Below are 13526 nucleotides of genomic sequence, written 5' to 3' on the forward strand. Positions count from 1 at the left end.
AGACACTGGCACAAAAATCCAATGTCATCTGGAGTCCTTCGCCTCACAATTTAATTTTCTATTCAACAGTGTTTGGTGGGCATGTAAGAAAGTAAACACTTATTATATTACTGTTTTATATCCTCTCCTAAGCTTATTTATAGCATTGAAATGCATCTAAAACAATGTAAGTTACACATTTGGCCACACTTCCAAAACTGACTGGACAGTGCTTATTTGCAAGCAACAACTTTAGCACATCTCTACACACCAAAAAAGTGCATATTTTCTTAGAATTAACCAGTAGGCTTACCACAATCAACCAAAGAAGGCTGTATATAACAGAATAAAAGCTAATTTAGTAATTTGTTAATTTAGTACTAGTATTAGTAATTAGTATTTAGTATTAGTAAACATCCCAATCACATTGACATGCAGATGTTATTTCTATAAAACATATATCATATTTACATTTTATTTACCTTTATTGTGTTTAGCATGGGGACCCACAATTGTGAGTTCTGAGGGTAAGGGCCTCAGAGTTGCTCAGAAACCCAACAGTTGCAACCTGGCTGGTGTGGGGCTTAAACAATTAACTCATATTTGAGCTCATACTTGTTTAATGAAAATTATTATAACATCAGTTGTCAGTTGTCTATAGTGATGCTGAATATGTAAAGCATTAAAAGTATTGCCTTGTGCACTGCATTTGCTTAAATGCAGGTCGAAGTGGATTTTATTTGCACTTTACATACTTGTGTTTCTAGATGTTATTTTCACTTTTACTATTTTTATCAAATGAGTTTTCTTTAAACATTTTAACCTCATTTACAAAAATAATTAATAGCTATTGACCAGTACACCTTCAAATGGTTTTAACTCATAGTAAATGATCACTATTATGATTGTTAATTAAGAGCCTTTTGAGTATTTTAATACCACATATCTGTTTTGAATACTCATTTACAAAAAGGCTGCATAAAATCAGGGTTCAGACATTTCATTTGCACTTTTGCTAAGAAGCCTATTTGCAATAACAGTTATGGCTGTTCAAGTTTTACAAGAGACACATTAATTTCTTGCCAGACTCTGGCCATTTAAGTCAAATTAGCATGCACAGTTTGGCTCAATGTCTTAAGCTATAATACAGTGTCACCACAGTGTTAGTCTATACAAAGACATGAAAGTACTTTAAACTAGAAGGGTTTCTTGTAACCTTGTTGTACAGTGTGTTCAAATCTATAAAAACGCATGCCATTCTAAGAACAAGCTTGTTAACAACACATTAGCATGAGTGTCAGGGTGCAACATGTGGTGCATTTATATAAGGTCTCCTCTCTTTACACAAATGTTGTTAGTTAACAGGCGTTAATTATTATTCTTTTGGAAAGTCACGTTTAGAAGTCAGATGCCAATATGCAAAAACATTACATGAATGTAATTTGTTTGTGTTGTTTTGGTCTGTCGGAGCTCAGTTACTGGAAAATTACATGCAATTTCTGAATTAATGTGTTTCAGCCACAACAGGTTGATTTGCTAACACTTGCTGATAATTGCTAACAGGTGTAATAAACAAATTATATGAAGAAAACTATATGGGAAAGGTTTCACATATGACAATATGAGAGTTCAGTGTGAAATAGTTTCTTGCATGAGTAAAAATAAAAAATAAATAGTATCCTTTGTAAGACATAAATTGCAGAGTGCACTGTAGCAATAAAAATAGTTTTTCTAACAGGATGTAAAAGTGAATAATGACCTAGACCTGGCTTGTTTACTATGACACATTTATAGATTGTTGTAGATTAAACTGCACTGGTATTAAAGCCAGTTTCAGAATAATCCAATAAAACTGTCGATGTGGCAGCTCAATTTTATCACCGCAGAAAACCAAACCTTTCCATGATATTTTCAGACAAAAAATATTGTTTAATCAATGTCAGCCAGGCTCAAAATATGTTGGTGTCCACATACTTCTGGCCATTTAATGCATAGAAATAAATCTATATCATGGCATAATGCATATTAAATAAAACTACTAGCCTTATTACCAAACTTGGCTTGTGTTAGTAGATCTTATTATAGTTTATTCCAATGTTATGGGACAACGAAGAGTTAAGGACTTCTGAGTAGCATAAAAGAAGTAGAGTTACAGAATTTGACAGTATAGTAGTGTGATAAAAAAATGTTAATACACTAGAAGTATTAATATATAATCAATTACTACTTAGAAAATGTAGATATGCTTAGGGCATGATTGCCAGTAGTCATATTCCAAAGAATACTGCTACAATAGAATGTTACTGGATGTGTACATGTGTACGTGATAAGAAGTGCATCAATTGCATTGTATGACGTCCAAAACCCAGTTCTAGCTGATTTAGACTGGTTCCTGTGTTAACTGTGGAGTCTTCTACTGTCTTACAAGGTCACCAACAACAGTATAAAAATATATCTAGTTTATCAGTTGTTATCGCATTCACTGAGCCTCTGTGTGAGACTCTGTCTGTGTGATCTTTCTCTGCAGACAAGATTAAAACTTTTCTACTCACAATCCAGTCTTTGATGTATTTTATTAAGGGGGTTTCCACCACAGTAGTCAGCTTTCATCATTAGTAGTAAGTTTTATCATTGAGAAAACTAGTCTTCACTCATTTATCTTATTGTTTTCAGCTCTACAGACTCAGCTGCATGAGATGTCACAAACAGATTATACAGAACTATAAACTCAATAGCAGTAGTCAGTAGCTGATGTCAGTTAGACTATGTTGTGAGACCACTTTAACTCAGTTCTGTAAATATTAAAAAAAAAAAAACCAGAATTGTATTTCAGAACAGAATTGTACAAAAAAACAGAATTGTAACAAATCCATACTTTTGAAGTGTACAGTATATACTGTATAGGGGGAAGATGGAAGCAACAAACAGTGATTTGCCAGACATTACCCTCTGTTTTTTCTGTTTTCAAGCAGTAAGTTGGAAAGATACGATCCTTCATTCTTCATTTTAATAGGCATTTAAGACTCAAACTGTGCCACATTCATTCAGGCATTGTGCAAATTAGAGAGTTTTTTTTTTTGCCATATTCATCACTTTTGGCTTAATGGAGAAAAGAAAGCTTTATTAAGATGCATTTTATGGTCTCTGGCAAACATGATAAAACACAATTGTTCAAGCAATATGATTAAAGCTGGTTTATTATATGCCTGAGATATAAGGTGCCTTACAGCAGAGGACTATCTTGTTTATATCCGCTGTCAGTTACAGACAGGCTCTCAGAAGACCTTTTTTTTTTTTTTTTTACGCAAACATAGTGGGGCAACTTTAAAACCACTAGTGACTTTAATGTTGTTGTGTTAAATAACGTTATCTGCAGTGAAAAATGGCAAAAAAGGCCAACAAATAAATAAATAAGAGTAAATCTGGGAGCTGCTTTTTCCACGTTAGAAGAAATTTACATTGTTTAAACTTGTATACCAAATTTCTACAACAACACTAAGTGTATTAATAGTACTACAAAACTGTAAATTGGATTAAGAAATTAGTAATTGCTTTAGCAAGACACAATTGCATGTGGATTAAGTATGATCTCAAACCATCTTTAGAAAATCTACATCCACTCTGACCTGGTAAGACGTATATTAATTCCTAGTAACTTTACTGAGAAGCTATACAAAAGTACAATGGGGATTGAACAGTATAACAAAATATGAGAAGCAGTAAAATAAACTGTAAAATTTTGATGAACTCTAAAAGTACCAAAGATTATTTTAAGTGATTTTAAAGTAACACCTTGTATTATTGGTTTGAATACTGGCTAATTAAAGTAAAAAGTAGAGTATCTCTATTAATATTTTTTGTCCATTTCTAACACTTTGCAGCTATGATAATACAGGTACAGGGTGGTAATTTTTGTACATAGGTAGTACAGTGGCTAAATTGTCTTTAGGTTTTGTGTTTGTTTTTTACCTTGATATCAGGACAGACATGTAGCAATTACATACAACATTATATGATTATTAAATTAAAGGAGTACAGACCAATACAAATAGAGACAATTACAACCTCTTGGAAAATCTTATTTCTGTTCTATCACAAAATGCCCACCACTCATTCTGCATGTTTGCTTAAGTGATTCAAAAACACTTTTCGTAGAAAATAGGAGAACAGGAAGTATTTTCTTTGAAGTGTTTTCTTTGAAGGCTCCGAGTAGTGCAATTCATATAAAATTGAAAAACACTCCAAAATTGCAACTTAAAGAACAATCTGTTAGAAGTGGAAACAAATGATAGACTTAGTTTTTATAGGCCCAGGCATTTTAGAAGATAAAAAGATTTTGTGAGACTCTGAGTTACAAAGTACAAAGTCAGATATGTGGTGTCGCATGCATTTTAAAGATGATAATGCAGACAATGGCTTCAGGAGGACTTACTCAGATTACAGATGCACAATGAATTGAAGCTGGAAAAGCAGCAACAATAAGGAACTTTCCTCCCTTAAACTTAAAAGTTCAGGATCTGTGGGCTATGGCATTAGACCACTGTGCCACCTGAGCACCCCAGACAGGACAGGTGGCTTGGATTGAATTATAACTTGCTGCTTATGTAAAAAATAACACTAATAATAAAACATTTAAAACACAAACACATATACCTAGCACCAATAGATGGCCAGTGGTTAAATTTTTCTACATAATGTTTACTTTAGGGCAGGCGCCTCACAGCAAGAAGGTCCTGGGTTCGATCCCCAGGTGGGGCGGTCCACGTCCTTTCTGTGTGGAGTTTGCATATTCTCCCCGTGTCTGCGTGGGTTTCCTCCGGGAGCTCCGGTTTCCTCCCACAGTCCAAAAACATGCAGTCAGGTTAATTGGAGAAACTGAGTTGCCATATAGGTGAATGAGTGTGTGTATGTGTTTGTGTGTGTTTATATGTGTGTCTGCCCTGCAATGGACTGGGTGTTACCGTGGTGCCTTGAGTCCATTGAAAAGCTGGGATACCCCCCCAACCCTAATTGGATAAGCGGTTAAGCAAGTGAATCAGTGAGTGAGTGTTTTTTTTACTATTTTATTTATGCATTTTTTCCAATTTGCACCGACCCCTTCACCCAGCAGACTAATGGCCAATTTGTCTGCTGCAGGCACTGCCTATTGTGCCTGCTAGAGGGCGCACAGCCGACCGGTAACAGAGCTGAAATTACAACTTAGAGAGACTTCAGAATCCCAGCTCTAGTGTGCCAGCGGAATATCCCGCTGCACCACCTGGGTGCCTAAAATGTTTTAAACAACCAAGAATAAGTGGCAAACAAACAGGAATGACAGCTGGGGCTGTGGATAAACAGCCATGCCTGTAGAAAGCTTCCAAAACAGGATTTTATGGGTGGTTAAACAGTCTGTGCCTCAAGATGGTCAAGTACAAAACAAAACTAGGCAGAGTTGCATTTAAGATGTGGCTGTCAAAGCAGGAAGGCACATCAAAAATCATCCAGACAGAGCTACATCCCAGTCAAAAGAACAAGAAAAGTAATCAAGACTAAGAAAGAGTTTAAATAAAGAATGAGTTTAAAACAGTGACAGAATTGACAGGAACCTAACTTTACATTTAATGTTCCCCTTTTTTATCCCAAGTTGTTTCCAATTTCCTCCTCACCTGCTGCTTTCCCCACTTTGGCCATAGAAAGCCAGGAGCCATAGAAAGCCATGCTATGCCCTTCTGTGAATCATTCACTACTAGTGAAGGCACCTTGACCCCCCCAGCAGAAGTCACATTTGCATCAACCACCCTCCCTCAGACACAGTCAATTGTGCCTGTTAGACAGCCCGGTCAGGTTAAACAGCTAAGACTCAGACTAAATGAATATTTTAAGCATTTTTAAAAGATTACTGGCAAAAAAGCAAGGATAACAATTTTTAGTATACCTTTAAATAAATTTTAATGATTTAAATACAAGTCAATTAAATAATAAACAACCAAGTGATAAAATTGAAGTTAGTAGCAGTTCTATTTTAAAAAAAGTTGAACATAAGTAATCACAGAAATAAACCAGAAAATCAGATGATGATGAGCAAGCTGCACCAGAAGTGGTATGACAGCTTTTTCCAGAGTGAGCCCCACATTTGAACCCACACTGAGAGCGAGCTGCACCAGCTGGTGGGGTGGGAATACACTCGTTCATTGCCATCCCCAGCTTGCTCTGGGTTATCTTTCTTTACTCTTTTTCCAAGAACTTGGCTGTCGTAGGCGCTCCGAGCTGCTTGCTACATTGTGACAACCAGTTTTCATTTCTACTCTTCCCTTTTCTATCCGCTTTCTGTTGCATTGCATATGTTGTTGAGTCTTTCATTTGTTACTTTGTTTGTTTTAGTTATTTTGGCCACCATGTATCTTTTAAAAAAACTGTGTATCTGTATAAAAAAACAAAAACCAGAAACAAACCAAAAAATAATGATTCATTCCTTGAAGCACGTCAAGTTGTGTAAAATGGCAAAAATGTCAGCCACTTCATTTGGAGGAGTAATTTATTTAATCATTTAGCATTCAGTCCCAACAGAACCTCACACCCTTGTTGTAATTATTGCAGCATAAAAGTTCTTGATTTTGTACCAGCCTCACTAAAACTTTGTGTCATCTTTTCTAGACAAGAGCATTTACCCTTAAATCCCACAGGTTCCAGTACTTACTATGCAAGCATGGTTAAGAGCCAAGAGCTGATCAGCCCTTCTCTCTGTGCATAAACTAACAGCATTTCCATGTCCTCTATCAATCAAGCTACATCAGCCAATCTTGGGTGTCAGGTATCCAATAATGTTCTAGTAATTTCTTTTTGCTATCTTCCATTAACTTCCATTTTTAAGTAATGAGCCAGCCCGCCCAGTGGCAAAGAAGATATATTGTTTCACAAAAGGTTTGATGAGTTTGATGGACATACCATTCAAAAACCATGGGCATTGATATGATGTTGGTCTGTCTTTGCAGCTACAGCAGATTTAGAGTGTGTCTGTGGGTAAGGAGCATCTGTGAGGTCAAGCACTGATGCTAAAAGATAATGTTTGGTTTGCAATCAACACTACAGTTTAGGGGTCAGGGTATTGTGCAAGTTGTCGTAGTTCCTTTATGCCAAACTTTTTACTTTTTACCTTATCAATAGGTGTGGCTGTTTATTATAAACTCCTAACTTTATAATTAAGGAGGTTCACAACATTACAAACAATGAACAAGGCAAGGCAGCAATGAGTAAAATGCAAGGTGTCAAAGGTAAAGACAACTGAAACAGACTGGAAACAAGACAGACAAGACATAAGCTAACTAACTCTATGCTATTGCTAATTGTTAATGCTAATAACTGAAAGACAATATACAGGATTTTAAACTGAACTAACCTTAGCATAAACTAAGACAAACCAGGAGTGCCAAGCCCTACACTAACAGAAGCACATACAAGAGCAAGGACAAGAGTATAGACAGACAGGATCACAGACAACAGCAAAGACAGAATACAGACTAGCACAAATCACACAAGGAAAGACTGAACACAAGGGGTAATATTTACAGGTCAGACATGAGGAACAGCTGAGACTAATCATTACAAGGACCAGTCAAATGAAAGAAGCAGAGTTAGAAGGAGCATGAAACCAATACAAAAACAACAAATCCATGTGCTTAGTGAAGTGACTGCAATCACGACAAGCACAACCCTAACCAGGATAAAGTGTAATGTAAAGTAGCCCCTTGTGAAAATCATGGTGCACAAATATATGGACTAAAATGGCACAAAATGGATTTTAGAAATAAACATAGAAATGCCTGTAATTTGATTAAACACATTTTCATTTAAAACCCATATTTTCATGTCTCATGCTTTTACTAAGCTTCTATGCCTTCTTAGAAATCTTGCAACATCTCTGTGTCTGTTCTTCAGAGTCCTAAACACAAAACAACCCTAGTTTACTTAATCACTCACCACTTTGTGCAATAAGCAGATACGAGTAAGAAAAACAAAGTGATTAAGGTCTCAGTCTCTGTACACACATGCATATTAAGACATAGAACCAGAATGGGTTTCAAAAGTGGCATTGAATTTATCAAATTTATTCTAAAGCTATTATCACTAAAACTATACTTAGCTGAGTTAATTTGACTGGCTCGTAATTACTCAATAAAATTAAGCTTCTTCTACAGTTAAGGTTTTTCACACACACACACACACACACACACACACACACACACACAACTTCTCAAACAGACAGAACCAAATATATCATACAAACAAATAAATGTGCATGTCATGTCAAGGACCACAATTGTAAATCATTCTGTCAGTCATTTTGAAAGACTGTTATTTTCTTGATGTGACAGAAAGACAACATTTAACTTGTTAAAAATCTGAATATAAAAACAAATGTCAAGTCAATGCATTCTAAAATGATAAAAGGGTAAAAATCAAACACATAGTGACACCTTCCATTTGTTTCGAACTAGTGAATAAGGTGGATGGGGATATTTAGTCACACCCTAATTCTGGCTCTTTGCTTCCTCTTTTACCTTTCTACTACATTTTCTTTTTTACAGTCTTACTCCATGTGATTTAATGTTTTTATTACATCATTTGAAGTACTAATGGTTTTCTAAAACTTGCTCTTATTTAACTGGCTCCAGCAAATGACACCGACACGACACAGCCGTCTAGCTGCAACGCACAATAACAAAAGCTGCATCTTGAAGCTTTTACTTGCACTACATGGAAAGCGATTTAGAAAAGGTAATAAAGAGGAACATATGCTGCCACATGTTGTCAGGAACCCATTTGTGAAGAGTATTTAAGGATACTTACAAGCTGCTGGAGCTGCCACAAATGACGTTTCAATCCAGATTTCATATGTTGGTCTTGAATATAATTAACTGGTCAATACTGATGGTAAATCAGCAAAGTTAGTGTGTGAGTAGAACCACTGTGTTTTGTTCCAGCAGAAAACCTTTATTTAACGTTTACTGATTGCTTTCAATAGGCTGCACAGTAATAAACTATTGGTCTTTGGAATCAACTTATTTATTTGTACATTAGGCAAAATACATTTAGCCAAAATGAGAAAAATATGAATATCCATAATGATCATCCATATTCATGATAACTATACTACAATACAACTGTACTTTTATTACTACTCTGGTTTGTGCATGCTACTTAAACTTCCCCAGATATGCTGACATTTAAAAACATGATTTATTTGAGACCTAACAAAAGGTGCATGAGGTTTAAAAAGTTTAATACACTTTCCTAAAGCACAACCAACAAATACACTTTGTACATTAGTCATGAACACACGACTGCTCTTCTCCTGCTGTAACTCACATTTGGCTGTTCTGCCCACTCACTTTCTCTGTAAGTGCTGCCACAAGGTGAACAACTGCTGGGAGATATTGGATTCAGGTAGAAAGATGTAGATGTGTATGTGTGTGTGTTACCTGTAGCAAGCTTTTGTTTACTGCATTGCAAGTGTGAATTTTAATGTGCATGTATTGATCCCTTCTGGCCAAACTGCTATTTATTATAAGCCACAGCATTGATAAGTAAGAAGCAAGAAAGCCTATTTATGTCAACTGAAAATGAGGTACATTATTTGTTCCACTTAATTTGCATATTGTATTTTGAATAAAAAAGAAAGAAAGAAAGAAAGAAAGAAAGAAACCGCTATTAATAAACATGCAGATGGTTTGGATCTTTTCCTGAGTTATTAAGTGGGCTGCTCTGGTGGAGTGTAGTGGATTGGGAAATGATGTGTGATTTTCTACTGAGAGGTGTTTCTGACTATGCTAGGCTTCTTTGTCCCTTTTCTCCCACACATATGCTTTTCACACAGGTGCACAAGGGGCTCAATCAGATGTGAATAAAAATGATCTAAAATTAATTCACAGCAATATTACTTCAGTTGATTTCAAACCCTGAGGCTGATACTGAAATTCTAAAGAAGATGAGCTTGCAGGACTCAATAAAAGGTAGTTCTAGGTTTAGATAATGGAAACAGAGCTAAAATACGTCTCCTTAATTTGCACTGACATAAGCATGTCTTTATTAGGTAACTGGTATGCATATGAAGGAGAGCTGCCCACACCCCTCCAGTGAACTTCTGTTGAGAGATGTTTTTGTGGAGGTGGGTGTGAGTGTGTGTAGCTCATTAAGGTACAGATTAATGAAAAATATGACAAGTCAGAACAGGAATAAAGCTTCCCACACTAATGAGGACCCCTACAAGCATGCACACACACACACACACACTTTAAATCATATGTACAAGTAAAGTTATGTACGTTATGTAAGTGCTGAAATTAAGACACATGGGTTTATAACCCATTTTAATTAGCAACATATTCAAAAAGGCTTTCAAACCCTACCTTAATTTAAGAAAATGATATAAATAAGCTAATTTTATATAGTAATTTCACAATTTTGACATTTTTTCCTCAAGACTTCAGGACTGTGTGTCCAACGTAGTGGTTAGCAGTACAGGGGCACCGCAAGGGACTGTCCTCTCTCCATTTCTTTTTTCCGTATACACCTCAGACTTTCAACATAACACACAAGACTGTTTCCTGCAAAAATTCTCGGACGACACAGCCATTGTTGGATGTTTATCTGACGGGAATGAACAGGATTACAGGAGTATCGTCAAGGACTTTGTTCCCTGGTGTGACCTGAATGTGCTTCATATTAACACCAGCAAAACTAAAGAACTGGTGATCGACTTCAGGAAAAAGTCGCATCACACCACACCTGTGAGCATTCAGGGTTTGGACATTGAGATGGTGAAGGAGTACAAATACCTGGGTGTTCACCTCAATAATAAACTGGACTGGTCTAGCAACTCGGATGCCCTATATAGAAAGGGCCAAAGTCGCCTCCACCTTCTGAGGAGACTGAGGTCTTTTGGAGTGTGCCGACCACTGCTTAGATCTTTTTATGACACTGTGGTAGCATCAGCCATCTTCTACGGAGTGGTGTGCTGGGGTGGTGCAATATCAGAGAGAGACAGAAAAAGACTGAACAAGCTGATCAAGAAAGCGAGCTCTGTCTTGAACTGTCCTCTCGAACCTGTAGAGGAGGTGGGAGAAAAGAGGATGATAGCCAAGCTGTCATCCATCCTGGACATCACCACACATCCACTACATGAGTCTGTAGGAGACCTAACAAGCTCCTTCAGTACCAGACTCCTCCACCCCCTGTGTAAGAAGGAGCGCTACCGCAGGTCCTTTATTCCTGCAGCCATCAGAGCTTACAACAGTAATAATATATAATAATATCACTCATTCCTTATCTTTCATGTTGGGTGTAATAACAAGTGCAATATGTAACCTATTCACAATAAGTGCAATAACTTAATATATTTTGCATATTTTTAATGTATATATTATTTTTTTGATATTTTATAGAGTAAATAACTACACACTATGTGTGCAATATTTTTTACTTAGTTTTATTTCTTGTATTCTTGTCTTCATTCTGCTGTAACAAGTTAATTTCCCTAAGGGGATCAATAAAGTCTTATCTTATCTCTTATCTTATCTTAAGACAGCATAAACAAATCTTTCTAATCAGGCAGGACATACAGTTGTGGTCACGCCAGAATGTTAAGTACACCATGTAAAATACATCATTTTTAATGAAACTGCTTTGATTAACAAACTCATTTGATGAGTTAATCAAACTAATTTGATGTTTGCTGCAGAAAAGCACAAGAAACAAAAATAACAAAATAAAAACTTTGCAGGAAAAAAGGATACAAAATTGAAAACAATGCCATGACATGATAAAAGGCACCTTTTGTTCAGTTTGAAACAAAGGACAAAATCAGACTAACCTGGGATTAATTACAAATTAGACTCACTTGTCTCCAACTTGTCAGTGCTCACATGACTTTAATTAGGTTATGAATTGTGGCTTTGAGGCCAGTCTCGCCGTGGTTAAAAACACGCTGTTCACCAAAGCTGAGATCTCTAATACATCGTATCGAATCTCGGCTCTGCCTGCCGGCTAAGGCTGAACGGCCACATGAACAACGATTGGCCTGTTGTTCAGATAGGGGTGGGATTAAGCCGGATGGGGACTCTCTCTCAGACTAGTGCGATTACGACCTCTGCTGGCTGGTTGGTGGCGCCTGCAGAAAGTTTGCTACTTATAGATCATTCAAGAAACTTCCAAAAGCACATACAACATCCAAAGAACTACAGGCTGAGCTGGAGACATGTGAAGTATTGTTTACAATCCGTACCATACGCAGCACACTGAACAAAACTAGGCTCTATGGGCAAAGACCAAGGAGGACTCCACTGCTTGAAGAAAAGAGTGAACTTTGCCAAAACTTACACAGACAAACCACAATCCTTCAGGGGAAATGTTCAATGACAGAAAGAAAAAAAACTAGAGCTCTGTGGCAGTGCATACCAGTGTTGTGTTTATAGACAACAGAATGAAGCCTATAAAGAAAAGTGCACCCTGCCTACTGTGAAACATGGTGCAGGATCCATACTGTTGTGAGGCTGCTCTCCTGCCTCTGGAGCTGAAGGCCTTGAATGTGTTACAGGAACAAATAAATCAGAAGATTATCAGAGCATTTTGAAGCAAAATGTGCTTCCATGTGTAAGAAAACTAGGTTGGGGTCGAACAAAATGTGCCCTACGGCAGGATAATGACCCACAGCACACATTTTAAAGTACTTAAAAATGGCTAGGAAGAAAAAAAGGACTGTTTTAAACTGGCCAGCAATGAGTCCTAATGTCAATTCAATTGAAAAGCTGAAATCTGCTATCAGGAAAAGGTACCCAGCAGCTTGAGAGAACTGTAGTGGAAGAAACTACCTGCAGACAGGTGCAATAAGATGACAGATGGCTTAAAAAATGTGTAGAGTCTGTCACTGTTGCCAAAAGTTGCACGGTCAAGTGTTAGGAAAGGGTGTCTTTAATCCTATGCCATATGTTTCTTTATTTCTTTTTTTTTTTAATGGCTGCACGTATATTGACAGGTAATATTTAATGAAGATTTAGACCTGTGATTAAAATATTCTAATGATACATATCCACTTATTTCTGATAATATTGTCTTTTTATACTAGGGGTCCAAATACTGTCAACCACAACTGTAAAAGAGAAGCTAAAACTGAATTCCAATTGCATCTGTTACTGCTTATTTGTTACAATAAATGTTCATTGGGAACCTGAGTAAAATACAATTACATTCATTTACTGAACAAAGTTATTAGAAGAAGAAGAATGCCTTCATTTGTCATATTTACGTATACATGAGTACCGTACAGTGAAATTCTTTTTTTCGCATATTCCAGCTTGCTTGAATGTTGGGGTCAGAGCGCAGGGTCAGCCATTGTATGGTGCCCCTAGAGCAGACAGTGTTAAGGACCTTGCTGCACAGCAAACCGACAATCTCCTAATTAATAGCCCAAAGCTGTTAACCAATTAATAAGTAATTGTAGCTTATTGAACACTGTCAGGCTTTATTTTAGATGGCCCTGTAGATTATTCATTTATTGATCATAAACTGTACCA

At 36.7% G+C, this 13526-nt stretch overlaps 1 protein-coding gene across 3 annotated transcripts in view; it reads right to left on the reverse strand.

Moving 5' to 3' along the window:
* Positions 1-13526, reverse strand: part of furinb (furin (paired basic amino acid cleaving enzyme) b) — a 195222-nt gene that overhangs the window by 162264 nt on the left and 19432 nt on the right. The window lies entirely within an intron of this gene.

Source organism: Trichomycterus rosablanca, chromosome 1, assembly GCF_030014385.1.
Source record: "Trichomycterus rosablanca isolate fTriRos1 chromosome 1, fTriRos1.hap1, whole genome shotgun sequence".
Taxonomy (NCBI): Eukaryota; Metazoa; Chordata; class Actinopteri; order Siluriformes; family Trichomycteridae; genus Trichomycterus; species Trichomycterus rosablanca.